At 38.9% G+C, this 20,543-nt stretch overlaps 1 protein-coding gene and 1 long non-coding RNA gene across 22 annotated transcripts in view; one reads left to right on the forward strand and one right to left on the reverse strand.

Annotated features, from left to right (window-relative positions):
* The window catches only part of LRRC7 (leucine rich repeat containing 7), a 189,511-nt gene that overhangs the window by 38,844 nt on the left and 130,124 nt on the right, over positions 1–20,543 (forward strand). The window lies entirely within an intron of this gene.
* Positions 1–20,543, reverse strand: part of LOC310681036 — a 64,274-nt gene that overhangs the window by 25,582 nt on the left and 18,149 nt on the right. For 3 of the 5 annotated variants that reach the window (XR_014513079.1, XR_014513081.1, XR_014513082.1), the window contains exons 3-4: positions 5,258–5,321; positions 1,896–2,036 (exon numbers count right to left, since the gene is read on the reverse strand). This is a non-coding gene — a long non-coding RNA (uncharacterized lncRNA). The remainder of the gene's footprint in view (positions 1–1,895; positions 2,037–5,257; positions 5,322–20,543) is intronic. The other 2 variants (XR_014513078.1, XR_014513080.1) reach the window with 1 other exon arrangement.

Consider the following 20,543-nt stretch of genomic DNA (forward strand, 5'->3'; position numbering starts at 1 on the left):
TCTAACTGAAGTAGAAAGGGATAATTTGTGGTTGAGGCTTTGAATCCATGCGTTATTCCTTAGCTAAGTGATACATATGGGTGCAATGTTTGAACTAGAAGTTCTGGGACTCCATAATGTTTTCAGTTCCTCTCTTTCTGCTCACATTTTCACCACTTCTAATATGCAAATTACAAACACTCTGTACAAATAATATCTTTACAGATAAACAAGCTCTCCATGCAAACATTTTACAGTAGTTAAGTATGGTATTTACTAACTTTTTAAGGCATGATAGTCACATGTATGACTGACTGACTGCTGGATAGAAATTATGGGTGTGTGCTTGGGGCAGTGAGCTCCTAGCTCTTAGGAAACAGGTTAATTCCTTTTGAGGCCAAAATAGTTGACCTGGAGATGCTGATACAGGCAGGGAAATCGGTTGGCAAGGCCTGCAGGGACATATTAGCAGTAAAATGGCAAATGCAGTTCAGTATAAAGGAGTGTAAAGTAATGCACATATATACCGGTAATTTCACATATACAGTCATGGTGTCTGAATTGACAGTGACTGACCAGGACTGACTTTTGGGATGTGGTGGATAATTTGATTAAGGTGTCAACACAGTGTGCAGTGGATGTGAAAAAATGGGAATTCTGTGTTAGGGATCACTAGGAAAGAACAAATCTATGATGCAACCATATTCAGACTACTGTTTGTGGTGGTGTAGAGCTGGAAAAGGTTCAGGAAAAGGCAACCAAAAGAGGGGGTCAGAGCAGCTGGGTAGAGTTTTTCTCCCTCTGTCATAATACAAGATATTGGGGACATCCAATACAGCCAAATGTTGCAAGGTTCAGAGCAGACAAAACAAAGTTCTTCTTCACACAGTGTATGGTTAAAGTATAGAATTTGCTTCCACAAGAAGTGATGATGGCTGTCACCTTGGAGGGTTTAAAAGAGAGTTAGACAAATTCATAGAAGATAAGGCTCTCAGTGGCTAGTAGTAAGGATGCCAATGTTCAGTCTCTACGGTTGAAGGCAATAGGAACACAGGAAGCTGCCTTACCCTGAAACTGACCATTGGTCTGTCTAGCTGAGTATTGTCTACACTTACTGACAGCAGCTGCTCAGGGTTTCAGATCACAACCCTACCTGAAGATGTCAGGGGTTGAAGCTAGAACTTTCTGCATGCAAAGCAGATGCTCTGCCACTGAGCTATAGCTCTTCTTGCATTATATCTCTGAATACCAGTTGCTGAGAATCACAGGTGGGGAAGAGTGCTGTTGCACTCACATTCTCCATGTGGAGTTTTCTGTGGGTCTCTGGTTTGCTACTTTGAAAACAATAGACTAGACAAGATGGCTCTTCTTATGCTCTTATGACTTTCCAAAATCTTCCCAACATGCCTATATCTTTTTTCTTTTAAAGAACAGCAACCCAAATTTACTGAAAACATGATCAAATCCTTCTATTTCATCATTCATACTTAGGTGCGAAATACAATAAAGATACCTAGCCGAGAGCACAGAGACTAGCTTTTCAAAGAATATTGTTACTGCATGAATATGCATTTTTCTAAAAAATATTTTTTTAAGCCTTTTTAAAAGAGCAGCTTTCCCCTGGAGGTGTTGTTTTAGTTAACATAATAAAAGGACGATATATTTTGAAACCTTTTAAGTTTGCTGAACACCCCCCCCCCCCAAATGGGTTCTCTTGAAATAAAAATCATTTTCCTTGATGCTACACGTGGCACAATTTTGTGGCAGAGAGAGTACATTTAATTCCACCAAGTTAAGATAAGTTACAGGATTGGCCCTACCACTGAGAGATTGAGATGGCTGCCTTGGACAGTAGATGCTGGGGACAGGGAATAGCAATGATGTGTTGGCAGAGAAAAGCAGCCCACACTACTCACATGCTAAACTTGACTCCAGCAGTGGTTGTGGCTTTATAGTCCAGCCTGCAGCCAATTACATAATTCCTCCAAGTTGGAAGGGGGACACTACAGTCTTTCCAGGCTTGTTCAAGCAGATCTACTCAAATGTCAGCTGCTCTCCTGAGAAGTAATAAGAGGGGGTGGGGGAGAGATGACACACTTCTACTGTTCAGGAAAAACATCAACAAGATAGAAATCAGTTGCAAGGGTTTTTTAAAAATGCTGTCAACACTCATGTGGATTATTGGTTTATGCTTTCTGGCCAAACTTGTGGTTCTCTGCTGTTTAATAAAACCCAGTGACTCCATGTCACATGCATGCAATGATATGACAAAGTTTATAGCCAAACACTAAGGCTGCCGTCCTGTGCTTATTTAGATTAAGTTGTATTCAGATGTGTAAATATAGAGAAAATTTAGTTACATAGTGTTTATGTGCAAGTATGTAAGTTTATGGTGTGTGGAAATCTTCCCTAATACAAGACTCACCTACCATAATCACCACTGTCTGCATACAAATTCAAGATATCTCATGTAATAGGTAAATCAGGTGCAGTTTCCTTCATATCATGGATTTGACCCTGGAGATAAATATATTTTCTTGTTCACACACACTCATGAAAATAGTATTTTAAAGAAACTGGTATTTGTGTTGCGTTTTCTGAATGAAATATTTCACTGTTATGCTATTTAGATATTATTAAAGACTGTTGCATGTTGCATGAATGACTGTTTGAATTGTACATTAATTTTGTTTTGAAGCATGAGCACTTTAATATCTGTCATAATTTGGAATTTAAAAGATTAGAAATCTAACATTCATTTGTGCTAGGTGACTAATTTCTTTTCTACCATAAAATTGAGCTGCAAATGAAAAGAAATTTTACATATATTGTACCTCTTCTTGCCTTAGAAACATAGGAAGCTACCTTAATTCAAGTCAGGCCCATCAGTCTATCTAATTCAGTATCATCTAAATTATGTGGTAGCAGCTCTCCAGGGTTTCAGACGGAGTCTTTTCCAGTCCTTCCTGGAGGTGCCAGCGATTGAAACTGGGACCTTCTATATGGAAGACAGATGCTCCAGCACTGAGCTATGGTCCTTCTTTAGAAAAGAGGACCTCCTGGAACATTTCCTGAATGTCTTGCATCATTATCCTGTTCTCAGAAGTAAGTCCTATTGAGTTCATTGAGAACTACTCTCAAATAAATGGATAAAAGACTGGTGCCTTAGACTATTAGGCTATTCAGTTTTATTTATGCTGAATATGTAGTCCTTGCCTATTTTGTTTCCTCAATCTGCTGAGCTAAAAAAATTCCACTATAGATGCTATGCAAGTACAATAACATTCTTTGCAGACTTGGAAAAAATAGTTTTGAGCACTGTTTACCTCTTTGGTCCTATAAAAAGTCTAAAAGAAAAATGTGATGAAAAATTCAACACCTTAGGCACTTTAAATAAACATCTGAAATTTTCAAAATAAACATGTCAGACATTCATTCCTTCTCTAAGAAAACCAGATATATCTTTATTCCACTTCACTAGTTAACCCTTGCTTAGTTCTTTGAAGCAAGATGTTTATGTCTGCAACCAAAGCAGCCATTCATTTACCTCAAGACAAGATTTCTATAGAACATTAACTTTACTACATCAGACATTGCTCCTAGAACAGAATCATCATACAAGAGAAGCTGAAGGAATGGCACAGAATCCAGCCACAAAAAAGGCAATTTGGATGAGCATCCAACTTGGATGATCATACCAGTCTCATATGAATAATTAATATAAAATGTAAAGTTAGCCCTGTGATGACAGAAGGTGGAGCACACAGTCAGAGCAAACCCTGATGTCTTTGCCTATCTGTGTGGCTCTCTCGTTCCCACTGGCCATTGGCCCTGTGTTGGTGTGAGAAAGCCAACTGGAGCAGGCCTTTGTGTTGTATTTGCTCCCCTCCTTTTTTCTTTCCCACAGGACAGATGCAAATTAGCCATACTGAACACCAGTGGAAACATGCTTAGGCTCATGTTTAGCATAATAAGCATGTCATTCACCTGTATAGCTGATCCATGGCACATATTGAAAAGGGTAGCTTTTTCTGCTCAAGGATTATTTCTGAGGAGTGGTTTAGAAAAGTCAAACTCAGGTTGATGTGATGGGAAGTGCAAAGTTTGAAAGATATGTTGAATGACTTTATTCCTTTGTTCAACTGAAACTAGGGTTTATTTTCTGCTGTTTGTCTCAAGCAGAGAATCCTTCAAGTGGTTAAATGTCTGGTAGAATTTCTCTCTCTACCCTGTTTCCTTTTACTGATATTCAGGGAATGAGATCTGGACTACCAGCCTCAAGTCACACTTTTGAGTGGAAGAGTCCTAGGCATATAGTGTTTGCTGGACCCATCATAATCCTTTATTTCAATATTTGTTAAAATATAGTTCTGAAAGAGTAATGCATGACCACATCCTTCTGAAGAGGGTGCATGGGTGACCTAAATTCTTTGGGCAATACTAATGTGTTCCCCAATCTACCCTCCCTCCTGCTTTTTACATTGTGAGTTATTTGTCTGGAATTAAAAATTGCTTTCAACACTGAAATGATTCTGATTTAATTCACCCAGTTCATATGATCACACCTCATTTCATTGGGATAGAGTTCACTTTGCCTATGCTCAAAACAGAAGAATCCTTCTGCACAGGGAAGATAAAGTTAATTAATTCAGTCATTCAACCGTACTATTGCTAGGTTGCAGATGTGGCAAATGCAGAAAAGCATTTAAAAATATCTACTGCATAAACTTGATATAGAACACTAATGATCTCACACCCAAGTCTTTCCTACCCTTAAAATTAGAAGCCTGGATGTTCTGTTTAAATAAATAATTGCCTGAAAAATTATACTTTCCCATTTGTCCTCTGCTATAATTGATGTCAACCTACAAATTAAGTGCCCATTAAGTAAATTGAATAAAAACCAATACTATGGAACTACTTTATGCTTTTCCTTTTCTTCTGGAATTAGCAGAGTAGTAAAATGGCATGGACCAGAGGAAGTAGGTAATGCTAAAACTTAAAGAAATTCCAGGTTTGTTGTTGCATGTTTTAAAAGCATGGGGCGACCTATCGTGCTGTATTAGGGCATTTATTTGTACCACAATTTGTATGGCTCAGATGAATTATTGAATGGTGGGGAACACAATATTTTTGAAGTAGCAAAATGGGAACCAAGCAAGAAGAACAATTTCTTTTTATCCTAGTGCCCCATCTGCCAAAGCTAAGCAATAATAAAGGAACTGGCTTTCATTGTTTCCATATAGTGAAGGTAGACAACATTGCCCCTGACACTTACGGAAGGAAGCATGGCACTCTGGAAGCCTCAAACTTGGCCAAAACTCAAGCATCCCCAAAGCAACCTGTTTTGAGAGGTGAGGCATGGGAAAGAAACATAGGGAATGAACTTTCCCTTCTCTCCCATCTCCTGTTTGCTGCAGCTACAGATCTTGATGTGTATTTCTATAAAAACCATAGAAAGTAGGGGATGTGCCACATTTTCACCCAATAGTCATGCTCAGATAAATTCCTTATAGTTTTCAGGCTCACTGACTGACTACCCCAGATTACTTTCAGTTCTGTCAAATAGAAACCTGGCAGCTAATATTAATTTGCAGACTAGTGTAATATCACGTGTCCTCAGAAAATGAAGAGGTGGCTTGGGCCTGGAGGTTGTGGAGGCTATCGACAGAGAAGGTACAATTATTTTAAGAGCTATATGTATGTGTGTGAGAGATAGGGGTGGGATGGGGAGGAGGACTGCGGAGCACTGAAGCAATTAAAATCTCATAGACTAAGAAATTCCTTGTGCCTGCATAATTTATAGGGTAGCTCAGCACATGGATCTAGCTTTTCGTATAATTCTACAGATTGTGATTTCATGCATCACATTTTATGGTCATACCCATCAATCTTTTATGTAGTCAAGCAAGAGGATGCAAGACAGACAGACTTCACATCCAGTCTTCCAAACTACCCTACCTCCTGTAGGTTCTCCCTGTTTTAGAATAGTTTCATCATGTGTTTGTGTTTCCTTAGGGAAATTGCTATTACAATTCTATCGACTGTTTAATAGGGCGAACTGCTACACCCGCCGCAATTTGCTTGCAGTTTTGGAGTGAAATAAACTTACTTGTATTTAAGTTAATTGATCACCTGCAATATCTGATGAAAGTCCCATTTGTATGTTTTTTATATGAAAGCCCTTTAGTATATATTGATTTTAGTACAATTTTAGATGTGATTTACAGATATGACAATAACTGAATTCTACTGACATTAGTTCTGGCATTGGTGAAGGGGTAGGGGCATATGTTAATGCTGCAGGGGTGGGAACTTCTAGAGGGAATGGCCAGTGCTGACTGACTTTCTGTCTCAATGGCTGTGTCATGGATATAGCTCTTCTTTTCTGAATGACATATGTGAAATAGAAGCAATATGCATCTTCAGGTGCGGTTCAGAATCCTGGGCTCTTTAAATTGACAGCTGTTAAGTGGTTTATGATGTGAGATTCCTAGTTATCTGCTGTGTTTGAGTCTCTGTGGAAACTAATCAGGGAGCAAATTACAGGTCAACCTTTCTCCCCCAAATACGTAAGCTTTCAGTGGGCTCTTTCAAATGGCCTGTTTATTGAGTTCACAAACCTTATGCAGAGGTGTCTGCTCAGTATTGAACATTCTGATTTGTTTCTGGGGTAGTTATGACAATGAGCAGTCGTCCTGATTGTTTATGTAGTGGTTGTACATCTTCCCATCAATAATTATCTCATAGTTTTTAGTGCATTTCCCTGTCATTTTTCTAACTGCAAGAAGTCCATTTCTTGCATCAGGGGACTTTAATCCACTTTAATTGCACAAAGCTAAATTTACAGTATGCATTTGAATCCCTCCCACAAAACCTGATAGTGTTGAGATGCCCAAGATTTCACAGGTTTAGCATGTAAATCCAGTTGACAAATCATACTGTTCAGATATGACCATGACATTTCCCTCCAAATGTTGTCTAACCGCTCTCTTCAAAAATGTTAACCCCCCCTTTGTTTTGCAGCTGTCCTTTCAACAATAGTCTCTAAATCTAAAATGTAGCCTCAGACTTCAAGCCACATGGAATTTAAAATGTTGCATGACTAGATAGCACAAAGGTGATATGCCAGAGAGGTTTAAAATATTAAGATGTTCATAAATGCTTTTACATAAATAAATACTTCATTGGGGAACACTGTTCAGCACCATATGATCTCTCTCTCTCTCTCTCTCTCTCTCTCTCTCTCTCTCTCTCTCTACATCTCCATTTCCTTTAGACAATAACATAAACTAAAAGGTGAACAGTAAGAAAAAGCAAGGGGAGAGAGGGCAGGTAAGGTGTGTGTGGGTCTGACACCATGTCTAGTCAAACTAAATAACCCTTTGTGTATCTAGAAACTTCATCAAGCAGGATTTTGTATATATACCCCTATATGCTAACCAAATGCCCATGTAATCCAAATATCATGTTACAGTGCGTTATGTTAAAGCTAAGCCAAAATATAGCTCACAAGAAACTTGTAGCATCTACAATTATTCTTTTCTTTCCCATCCCGCCCCCAAACCAAATATGCCTTAAATTCATTTCTTTTGTGGCTGTTCACAGCTCTATTAATTAGCACTTTTTTGTTCTCGCTTGCTGTGCTGGAAGATAGCTAGATTCATTTGGTTTCCTAGGCAATATAGAGATGCTGCTTGTTCAGTAAGACTGGGGGAGTTACCCGGTTGCCTAGCATCCAGGTGGTTCTTCCTATCTTTTGGTGCTAAGCTGCAACAGAGTGCTAGAAGACTGGTAAGTGCCCTTGTATTGTTTAGGTTACCGAAGAACTCTCCTTGCAATCTGGCACAGTACTGGAAGATAGGAAGGTACTGCTTAGACTGTGAGCCCATTTTTTTTGTCCTCCTTGGGAGCAGTGATAAAAAGCTTTCTTCACATCCTGCAAACAAGGTTGCAGAGTTAGTAGGTCTGTTTCAACTCAGCTCTGTTTTATTTCTAATGTAAACATTGCTTATGTATCATTGTGTCAGCATAAGTTACAGTAAAGGAATATTATGAGTCTAACCAAACAAGCCTCTGAATAACACTTGCTGTGAATCATAGGTGGGGAGAGTGTTGTTGTGCTCAGGTCCTGCTCGTTCTTACCAGAGGAATTTGGTTGATCACTGTGAGAACAGGATGCTGAACTAGACAGGTCACTGGCCTGATCCAGAAGGCTGCTCTCATATTATGTTTCAATGGAAATGGTGTTATGGGGTGTTAGGGGAGGGTTAGTACCTCTGGTGGGGGACACGTCATTCTCCTTTTGGGGGTGGTTTGTCCACGTTTGGTTCCCACCCTGTACAGTAGTACCTCTGGTTATGTATTTAATTCGTTCTGGAGGTCTGTTCTTAACCTGAAGCACCACTTTAGCTAATGGGGCCTCCCATTGCTGCCGCACTGCCACTGCACAATTTCTGTTCTCATTCTGAAGCAAAGTTATTAACCCAAGGTACTATTTCTGGGTTAGCGGAGTCTGTAACCTGAAGCGTATGTAACCCGAGGTACCACTGTACTCAGCTCTCTCACCTTTGGCTCTTAGTAGCTGTCAGAAGTGCCCACACCCCAGGAAACAGCTTTGACTGGCCAAATAAACCAGATGAGGATAGCCGATGGGTCTCAAATCCTCAGTGAGTTAGGGACTTGCCCTGCATGTGAAGATGCTGAGCACATGTGTAAATTACCCTGAACATTCGGAAGAGTCTCTTTCTTAACAGTAGACTTGTTTATATGGTGTCATGAACTAATTTTAAAACTTTCCAGTTCCATACAGGGCCACCATCCAAATTCTGCTGTAATAGGAGGCTGCAGAATCTAATAAACTCATTTTGTCTTATTTTAAAAATGGGAGCAGTTTCTTTTTTATATGCAGCATATAATCTAGAAAAACTTTCCAGTTCCATACGGGGCCACCATCCAAATTCTGCTGTAATAGGAGGCTGCAGAATCTAATAAACTCATTTTGTCTTATTTTAAAAATGGGAGCAGTTTCTTTTTTATATGCAGCATATAATCTAGAAAAACAATTAAATGTGGCAGAAGTTGCATTTTCTACTGTTGTTTTTTCTCTTAATTTTAACTTTCGTTTTTCCTCTTGGTCCCCCCCCCCCCCCCCAAATGTTCTATTCGAAGTTGGCATATGTTGAATCAGTAGAATGGCAATATCTAATAAGCAGCCACTTTAGCTATAATAAATAATTTGGAAAATTGTTCCATATTTTTAAACAAACAAATAAGCTAGTTTTGAAAGTAGAAAACAAAAGCTTCCCACTTTTCCATGCTTCACACTTTCTTGCAAGTTATTTACAGCTTTTGCCAAATGCAATTTTTATTGAACCTGTCCTACAAATTGCAAATAAATATCATTACTAATTGGTGTGAAGCTTATGCATAGATTTGGAAAGCTAGCAACAAAGAGAGGCCTAAATCATAAAGCAAAATACTGGAACATCTCAAGCTGAAAGACTAATATTTGGAAATGGATATGCCAATATTTTTCTCATCTGCAATTTTCATTTAATTATGCCCAGGGGTTGCTGAATTATTCTTATGTAAATGTGTACCTGGAACCTAACATTTGTTTATTTGCTTACCATACCGTATAATACCATGTTTTGATTTTGTGCTAGAGTAAAAGTCAGTTTACCCTTTCTGGAACTCCTGCTGTTTCAGCAAGTCTGGAGGTTATGTTTTTTGGTTATGTTTTACACTCAAGTATAACATTTGAGTAGAAATCATACACAATGCTGTCAACTGTTTTTGTGCACAAACGTGTGTGCATATCTGTCTGTGTCCCTTTTGGAAACAGGGTCCTGCCCTTTCTCTTTCTGCTACATTAGAAAGACATGCATTAAAATTTATGAATGCACTCCTCACTTGGTGAGAGATTCATGCATTTTATGCTTATATAACAGTAAAGGGACCCTTGACCATTAGGTCCAGTCATGACCGACTCTGGGGTTGCGTGCTCATCTCGCTCTATAGGCCGAGGGAGCCGGCGTTTGTCCGCAGACAGCTTCTGGGCATGACTAAGCTGCTTCTGGCGAACCAAAGCAGCACACGGAAACACCGTTTACCTTTCCACCGGAGCGGTACCTATTTATCTACTTGCACTTTGACATGCTTTCGAACTGCTAGGTTGGCAGGAGCAGGGACCAAACAACTGGCGCTCACCCCGTCGCAGGGATTCAAACCGCCGACCTTCTGATCAGCAAGTCCTAGGCTCTGTGGTTTAACCCACAATATAGCTGTACCCAAATATAAAGAGTTGTGACTAACAAAGTTCTACTCAGACTAGACCCACTGAAATGCATGGCCTTACATTGGTCATGTCCATTAACTTCAATGGATCTACTGTGAGTATGGCTAATACTGGATACAATCTAAAATGCCATGTGTGTGAACTAATCCAGAGTTTATGAATCTGCAGTGTTTGCTGCCTGTGTGAAGTGTGAAGGGCAAAGTTGCTTGTCCAAGTGCTAAGTTAGTCCCATGCTGGGGAGAAGTGATTGACTGAGGTCTTGCCTCTAGTCATGTACCGCATGTGTTTGCCCTTTGTCTTTACCACATCAATTGTGGTCATCTCTGAGAATTGGCCTTTTTGAAAAGAGCACAACATGCAAACTAGTTTACATCAATTAGCATCATTGCATTTTATATTTTCTATGCACCATTTTCCAATTATTAATCTAGAAAACTGAGTGGATGCAGAAATCAACTTTGCATGCTAATCAACTTTTTATATTTGGGGAATTTAAATACACTTCTAAGATTCCATGCCGGAGAGCTGCCTAAAGGGAAGCTCCTATAAATTTTTTAAAAATGTTTTCTGGAATTGCAGGTCTGTTTTTATCAGTATAGATAATATATTTTCTAATGCAGAGCTTCAGAAAGGGAAGAAGAGCTGATATAGAACAAAAACAGAAAAAGTTGTACTAAAACCTTGGAAGGAAAATACTGGTAGGTATAGAAAGGAAATAAGCATGGGGTGACTAAACACCTTTGTTGTGTACTTGATCCCCTGCAATAGATAATAGTACTTTAACACCCTCCAGGCATTTTACTGCCATTGAAATGCAGTTAATATTTCTGGGAAATTCTGCAGTCCTCATGCTAAAGTCAAACTGACTGGTATAATAGGAAAGGCCAGCCCCAATCAGCCTCCACAGCAGGTTGATGATTGGGGTTGCATGCAAATAAGGGACTTTGCAATTTCCATAAAAGAATGAGATGATGCTATAGTGGCCAGAAATCACTTTTTCAATTTATTCCAAGATTGCTGCAAAGATTAAGTGTGACTAGGAAAAAATAGTAGAATGTTAGTACATGGAATGTAGGGAGATTAGAATGTATATTCTTCAGACCAGATTGCACAGGACTACAGAGATTCAAATCAGGATACCAAAACTGTACTATAGTAATAATCATGCAGATAATGGCATAATTTGTAATTGCTTTCATGAAAGTTTGCATTTTGACAGTAAAAAAAAAACCAACTGTGTTTTTACATGCAAAACCAAGAGTCTGCTTTAGGCCCGAGTAGTTAAAATCATCCATCCACAGTTGTAGAAGAGAGGGCCAGAATTTCCCTAACCCATAAAATTAAACCCTATTGGAATATTTTCTTCACTTTTAGATGCTTTTCTGTGTTTTTCTATTACTGCCCTTAGTCTGGATCTGGGTTGCTCAAACAGTGGGCCTGGAACCTACCAGTGGGGCTTGTGCTACTTTGAAGTGTGCCTCGGTGCCACAGCCTGTCCAGTGACTCATGACTTGCCTGCTCCACCCGCTACCCATGCCACAGCTAGTTGCACCGGTGCTGGCACCTACAACTCCTTGCATGCTGAGTAAAGATGACTGGCAGACAGAGGGGAGCAGGGAGGGAGAGAGGAAGGTTCCTCTGCTCAGTTGGGCAAGTGACATAGGATGTGTTGGCGGGGGCGGGGGCAGAAAATGCTATTAAAAAGTCAGTATTCATTATCAAAGTACACAAACTCCAATAGAAAGGAAGGGGAGAGGAAAGGTGTGATAAGATGAAGCAGAGAATGTAAGAGTACCAGCTAGAAAATATGAAATAAACCATCAGTTTGGGTGGGTGGGTGGGCTAAGGTACAAGTTGAATGTGTAAGGGGAAGTGGGAGAAGAAATTATAGGAGATTGGTAAAAAGTGCTTTGAGAGGCATGTGTGGGTGGGAAGAGAAACTATAAAAGAAAAAGCCTTTCCTAGTCAGAAAATTCGGCATGAAATGTGGAAATATCTCCAGAACAAATGTCTGTACTTATGTTCAGGAAAGCTGAGCTTTGGAACTCTGTATTGCAAGGAAAATGCTGTGGCAATTAATTTAGTTATTTCCAAAGATGAATCTTGGATACCAGTAGAAAATTCTGTCAGTGACTTGAAGCTGATTATGCTAGACTCCACCTCCATCTGCCACCATTTTCTGCCCCTGCACAACACGTTTATGACTGGTGGGTCTTAATAATTTTCTAGTAGGCCCTAATGGTAGAAAATGTGAGAACTCTTGATGCAGATGTTAATGACCAAAATCAAGATCTTGTGCCAACTGCTCAATATTCTTAGTGGAAAGGTTACATAAAGTAATATGTTTGAGTGTTGAATGCTGGATAAGTGTTTAATAGTAATTGTATTTGTATTTGCTTTAAAAAATGAATATTCAGATCTGGATGAGTTTAAATTATCTTGCATTAGAATAGCAATCTGAGTGTGCTACAAATAATGAAGTGCAGTTTTCTTTTGCTGGATATCTGCTTCTAATAGTAATAATAATTCATGGTTGTCTGTGTAATTAAAAAATGTCTTTTCCAATCTAAAAGTGCTTCGTATTATCAATGGAACTTTCATATTGCTGACCTAAGCAGCATGAACACAGTTTTCTTTTATTAAGCTCTTGCTGAGCTGATCAACATGTCAGAAATTATACAGAGGAAACTGTGGCCAAAAACACTGTAAAAAAGTTGAATGGTTAATAAAATCCCGTTAGTGCAATAGCATGAAATCTGCATTTGTTTAAAACTACATAGTAGTTGTAGATTTGTTTTTTGCTCAGTTAATGTGTACATTATTATAGTGCTTTTCAAACTGTGCACTAGCTTCATTGGGACCTATATGGGAGGAGAGGGATCCCCATAGTGAGGGTATGATTAATAGCACAACACATCTCTAAAATACAGATTTTCCATCATTTTTTTATTCCCTCCTGGGAATTTTTTATGTGCTTGTGTAGAGCAACAGTGAGTCCTTACCGACCTGGGAAGCACTCTGTGTGCACATTATCTGTGTCCTAGCACAGGGTGTTCTGCAGTACCCTGGTGCTCTAGAAAGAAATATGTCAGTTTCACAAGAAGCAGGCTTATGTGGAAGGGTTTCTTGAAAGCAGAAGATCTGAAAAATACTGTGTGGCATCACATATAATCCAGATCACAAAGGTCTGTATGTTCACCATCAGTATGCCCAGGAATTAATGCCGAGTTTTGAAGGTCCCAGCTTAGGTATTAGGGTTCAGAGGGCCCCCTGTCCATTGCTAATTTTGATCTGAAGGGCTGTTGCCACACTATTTTTAGCCAACATGAAACTGGGGTTAGTTGCATTAGGGAGGGGAGTATGGTTAACCCCAGCTTCATGTGTTTGCTTCAGATGACCCTCAAATTAGGAAACATTAAATAATAAAATGTACCTACAGTGGTACCTTGTGTTACGTACCGTCCCACTTACGAATGCTGCAGGTTATGTGCTCCGCTAACTCAGAAGCAGATACCCCTTGTTGCGACCTTTGCCCCGAGATGCGAGCAGAAGTCGTTCTCTGGCGGCACGGCAGCAACGGGAGGCGCCATTAGAGAAAGTGCGCCTCATGTTACGAGTGGTTTCCTGTTACGAACGGACCTCTGGAATGGATTAAGCACGTAACATGAGGTACCACTGTACTTACATTTGTGAGGATATTCTTATTTTACTTCTGATAATGATTTCCCTCCCCAGTCCAGTACACTCTAGAAGAGGAAGTAAAGATTTGCTTCTATACATGTGGATCAGGTTGAAAGGGGACAGCCATTACTTTATAAAATTTGTGGAAATTATATTATGAAATTTCAGCATGATAAGTCACTCTGAGCTTCTGTGGTTTTTCTGCTACTGTGTCTAGCTTCTGTGGTTTTATTGCAGGATCAAATTAGTAGTATATTAAGAAATATCATACAGTGATGTTTTAATGAAAATATAATTGTTGAATGAAACTTTCATTTCTCTGTCTAATGTCTTGGTGTGTGAGGCTAATCATAAGTGCCCCTATGTACTGAAAACCCAGTTGAGTAATATTCCATTGTTTTGTTCAGATTATTTTCAATATCGGGGCATTCTGTTCTGCTGAGTACATTGTAATTATTCTGCTATAATGATACTCCATTTGGAAACTAATGACATATTTTCACAACATTTTGGACTGTAGTGCATTTAAATGTTGACAATCTGATATGAACAAAAAATCAAGAATGTGAGCTTCCAATTACAATATAGCTTAAAGCCATGCCATTATCATCTGGTCTTTGCAGTTCCTCCCCCCAATATGGGACCAAGAAGGAAAAATGTAATGATGACCTTCCTCCACACAAAAATCCTTTGTAGACACCATAGTAGTGACCTCTGCTACTAGGATCCAGAGGGTAGCAACACGAGAATGGGCCCTCTCTGTGGTGGCTCCCTATTTGTGGAATGCTCTTCCCAGGGAGGCTCGCCTGGTTGCCTTCATTACATATCTTTAGGCACCAGGTGAAAACGTTCAGCCCGGCCATTGGTTGATTAAACAATCTATGGCCTTGTAAATGTTTTGTGGGAAGGGTGACTGGTGATGTTATGCTATGCTATGTATTTTGTGTGTTCATTTTGTATTTTTATGTTGTAAACTACCCTGTGGTCTTCAGATGAAAGGGCTGTACTTAAACTTAATAAATTAGTAATCTTTGTTTTTATACTCTCCATTCTCTATTTCAAGATTAGATTTTCCATAGGCACTGAAAATGCATTTCAACACAATTTCTATTCACTACAACTTTTTAAAAACTTTCTAACATTTTGGGTGGGTGGCAGATTTCAAAATCTCCACTGCTCTGTGATTCCTAATGGTAGTCCATATGCTCTGGCAGACATGTAATCAACCATGTAATTGTCTACTGTTCCATTTATCTGAAGCATGTATCTCCATAAACCCTGTAAGGTTGTGCATTACCCTAGTATCCATGTGGCCATGAATGTTTGAAGAGCAACTTGAGGTGGATATTTTTGCAGCCATTAATCTCATGGAAGCTTCTGAAACATTTTTATGTTTCACTTCCTTAAAAACGTTCCTAGGTGGTATCCTACTCCTAGGGCTTACGGACACTTCCTTTTCCTCTGCACTTTCCAGGCACAGTCCACACTTTAAGGCCAAGCACACTTTTTTTTCTGCTTTCCCTACAAAAACCCGCTTTTAAAAGCCCAGTTGGAGCAAACATCAGTCCGCTTAAAACCCGATTGACGTTTGCTCCAGTTGAGCAATGAAGAGCAGGTTTTCGCAGGGAAGGCTTGGATGCGGAGCCTTTAAGTGTGAACCTGTGCCTGGAGAGAACAGGACAAAAGCTAACTTGCTTTTCTTCAGTCATTTGCAGTTTTCTCTAAACCTCAATTATACTTTTACTCAAAACATTGCAGGATGGACTTAAAAGAATACAAGTACCCAACACTCCAAAGTTTAGGGTTTGAGGTTTTGTTAACAGCTTATTGGTGCTGGTGGTGGGCAATTGTACAGGTTCAGAATGACACAGAACTTTGCTTTTTATTGGTTTGTGTCAGTTAACAAGGCAGATAAGATGTCACTTTTCTAACAGCCTCCACTAAACTCTGGAACTGCACATATGAGTTTGCAAAAAAAGGAGAAAACAACCCGTGCAGGTAATGGCTTACAAATTACTGCAATAAGATTTGTTTCAATGAAATGTTATCCTGTTATTTTTCAGGAGCTTTTCATGTTACAAAACTTGCTTTTCTGTTAATAAAACTTTTCCTTGTCATTTTCACCAGAAAAGGTGCAAATGTGCAGGCTTAACCCTTTCTCTACCCACCACTTTTGCTGTAACTACCCACTGCTTTCCCTAACAATAGAATTAAAGAAGTGTGTTTGCTCTTGAAAAGGGTCAAAAAAGTAAGTTGCGGTAGAATATGCTGTTAGATGATACCAATATAATATATAGCTTATGGCAATTAGAAAAGGAAAGATCTACTGAAAAATGCACTTAAAAACAATGTAAATAGTTGACAATAGCTCACAATGTACCAAGTAACTGCTGGACAGAATAATGTTATATGGATGTTTGGTGATCATCTCATTTATTAATTCTATAGGTACACATTCAAAAACAGTTTCTTGATGGCAGGCTCAAAATTCCTTTTGAAGGCCCATTGTTCCATTGTTTCTCTAGAGCCTGGAGCCCCATGACTACTTTGAATGAAAAGTAGAGAGAATTTCTTGAAAAGCAGCAGGAACAAAGGAAATGTTTCTACATAGTTGTTATTTTCCTCGATTATTTTATTTTACATCCATTTTGTTTCTGTTTAAGCCATCTAATTGTGTTCAGGATTGCAGCTCTTTGAACATCATTTATGTATAGTACGGGAAAGGACTCACAATAAGTATAGCAAAAATGTATTATACCTGAAACCATCTGTGACACACTATTATCAGGCGTAAAAGAACCTTGGGTTATAGCCAATGGTTTTATGCAGCTGATGATAAGACTTCTGTCAGTGGAACAATGAAGGAAGCCATTTTCAGTGAGTTCCCCCTCCCCACTCCTCAATCTGCTCCAGAGGATTGGGAGGAGGACTCTTCAGAGCAAATTTAGGAAGATGGGGAGGGGAATCAGTGAAAGGTGCCTCCATTTCTATTCTGCTGTTGAAAGCCTTACCACCAACTGATACATTCCTTTTTCAATTACATACATAGCTTTAAATAATTTTGCAAATGCAGAGATATCTGTAGGGTTAATAAAATCCAAATTTCAGTTTTGCTACATTCTTACAATTTCTTTACCCAACCTTTGGCAGTACATGGCATTTATCAAACCTGTATTGAAAATAAAATGCTAATAAGATCAAGTAAAACCTTTTATTATTTTGATGTTGTTTTTACTTGGTTTTGAACAGGAGGGAAAGCTTCCACGTCTCCTGATTAGTGAGAAATAAGGATTAGTTATTTTGCTGCACAAAAGATCCTCTAATTGAAGAGAGATTAGATTTTATTTTAATTAATTTCTTTACAACCAATGGTTTTATGCTAGATTAAACGTGGTCCTTCTAAGAGGATAAGCCTTACAGATAATTATAAAGGCAGAGCAGACACCATGGCATTGTTTACATTTGCTTTTTTACTGTAGATTCTTTTTTCCCTTTAACCCAGAAGAGAAAGAAAGGAGTTCATAATATCGTTTGTATCTCAGCTTTCTAGGCTTTATTAAAAAGGGCAATGTGTATATGCTTAGCACTGAATTAAAGTGTATTGTGGACTGTAAATGTATTTACGGAACCCCCTGCCCAGGCTTGTGCCTGGAAAGGTCACTTTGGTGCTGCTAATGCAGCCGTTTGACTTCACCCCCAAAGGTGCACTCCACGGATGCCAAGAACAAATAAAAAGTAATGCATTAAATGTGGAGATTCACATAGTATGGTATGGCCAAAGAATGGTACCAAGCATGCTACCACCACATTCAGAAACTATTTTCATTTTCCATTCTAAATGTGGGTAGATTGTCATGGTGGGTCCCCCCCCCCCCCAAGTACATGGACAAGCACTATAGACCACCAAATTAATTCTGTTTATCCTGAAAGCCAGACTTCTGCACTGAGCAGCTTCTTTGACTTTTAACTAGTAAATAAACTCTTCTGCTTCTTTGTTTAGCTACATTTTTCAGAAACATATTTCAATAAGATGTTTTTCAGTGAAAAAAATTGTGAATGATATTTGGGAATAGCATTAGAAATGCATAGTTTTTGCGTGTTTGACATTTTAAAACTATAATGTTGTTTCTCTATATTACACAGCATTAAAAGTAACCTCATTTCCCATTTCTTCTGCTGTGTGTATTCCTGGTTTCCATCAAAATGGCATTTGAGATTTATCTTAAGCACTAAATTTACTGCTGAATAAATATATGCAATGTTAATGCGGCTTTTGGAATGCCTGTGGGAAAGTATGTTTTCTAAAGACGTCTCCAAATACATGTCATTGTTCAATTATTTGTTAACCTTAGATGATGTGAAAAGCTACAAAAGCTGTGATATCCTAAGGGCATTTATTTGTACAATACCAAGCTCAGAAAAACACTAAGATGGAGCTGCTTTGCATGCAAGGGGCCAGAAAGTTCAGGACATAAGGTCAGAAACTCTCTAAAAATATATAAAAAGCAACACAGAAGTCTTCTGGATAGAAGTGTGTACAACATCTTCTTTCGATGGAGACCTAGTGATAAGTAAGCAATGTAAGAGCAAAGTAAGAGATAATGCACTTTCCCACAATATAGCTCCTACTCCATGAGAAAACACAGTTGTAATGGACAAATATATTTTTCTACATAAGAACAAAATAATACTCATTTCTGGAAATCATAAATCTCAGAGTTAATCTTGATCTTGAGAAGATGACACTATTAAGGGTAAGGCATGTGTGCTATAGTCTTGCAATGTATCCCTTTTCAGGTCCCTCTAATAAAATACATGGCCAATTAGATCGGCCTTAAGCCTATGACCAATTGCTCCATCCCCTGTGTTAGTAAAATCAGTTGAATGTTGTTTTTATTATGGGTTGGGTTATCATGGCTCCCTCCTCTACATATGGTTTGGTGTTCTGTGGAGAGAACCTAAACTGATTTGTAAATATCTAATTCTTCTCCTTTTCTCACCCAATTTTGAGGGAACTGAATGATTCAGAAGGTTCAGACTGAGTTACATGCACTGTAAACATGCTTAAACTTTGATAGCTTTTCCTAATTAAAATGTAATTACTGTATGCTACATCAAAAGTCAGCATCTGGCCAAGCTAAATTATAAAATTGCTTTATTCCGTGAACTCTGTTTTAACTTATACCCGTGGGCCAAAGGCAGTCAGACAGAAAGATTGTTATTGGCACTGATAAACATGAAACCAGGTGCACTTCGGTCTCACTGATGCTCATTTCTGCCTCTTTCACTTGTTCTTCATATTTTGAGAAAATGTGATGGAGAAAAGGGGATTTGTCCTGACAGCATTCATATGTTAATCTCCTTGTAATTGCTAGGGGCTGACAGAACTCTCACTTGATTGAGACAATGAAACATCTGAGAGTGATTCTTGGAGCAGAGAAAGGTTCCTTTAGCACAGGATATCATATGAGCTAAATAAGCTACTTACAGCTATTTGAGTAGTTTTGTGCTTTGAGGAAACTTGGTATCTATCTATCTATCTATCTATCTATCTATCTATCTATCTATCTATCTATCCATCTATCTGTTTAGATATTACCTATCACCAAGAGGCCACAGGGCAGTATTATTTATAACATAAGTAGCATAATAATGCAACACAGGAACTTAAAAACAATTACGACTCATATACTGTACATACAACTTATAATAAAAGCAGGAGTGTCAAACTCAGCCACACTCTTCCAGCCACAATTCCCCTCATCCAAAAGAAAATAAAAGGGAAATAAAATTAGAAACATAGAAACATACCATGAATTTTTATTTTCTTTCAGCTTTATTTCAAAGGGAATGCAATCCTATATTTATTTATTGCATTTACTGTATTTCACAACTTTTAAAGAGCAAAAGGTAGCATACATGCCCCCTCTCCCTGCCTCACAATAATCCTGTGCAATAGGCAAGACTGAAAGATACTATCTGCCCCAACATTACCCAGTGAGCTTCATAGCTGAGTGCAGATTTCAGCCTAGGTTGCCCAAGTCGTAATTTGATATTATAGTTGAGAGTGGCTAACCTATGACCCTCCATATGTTCCTTGTCTGCAACTCCCATCATCCCTGATTTGCCCATGTTGCTGATGGGAGTTAGAGTCCCAATAATGTCTGGAAGTCTACAGATTAGCAATTTATGCTCTAACCACTACCCTACTCTGGCTCTTACTGTACCTGTCTACATCACCTGCAAAGGTCAAATACAAAGGTTCCAGCTCTGGTGATTCTCTCATTCTGTGAGAGAATGCGGCTGTCAGATTGGTAAGTAGGGCAGCCTGAAGGGACTGTGTGTCACCAGTTCTTAGAGCATTACACCAGCCATCATTGAGCTTCCAGGCCCATTTCAAGGCATTAATACTAGCAGTAGTAGCTGGTCAGATGGGGCACTATTGTCCTCCTGGCTTCCCAACACAGCTGGTTGCTGCTGGTTACCAAGAGAGGAGAGAGAAGGTGGTAGGGCCAAGTACCTAACAGAGCACCATCTCCAGTACAAACAATTTCTGGTTGGTGTTGACCCATGACAGAACCTT

The sequence above is a fragment of the Podarcis tiliguerta genome (assembly GCF_965153285.1).
Source record: "Podarcis tiliguerta genome assembly, chromosome: 6".
Lineage (NCBI taxonomy): Eukaryota > Metazoa > Chordata > Lepidosauria > Squamata > Lacertidae > Podarcis > Podarcis tiliguerta.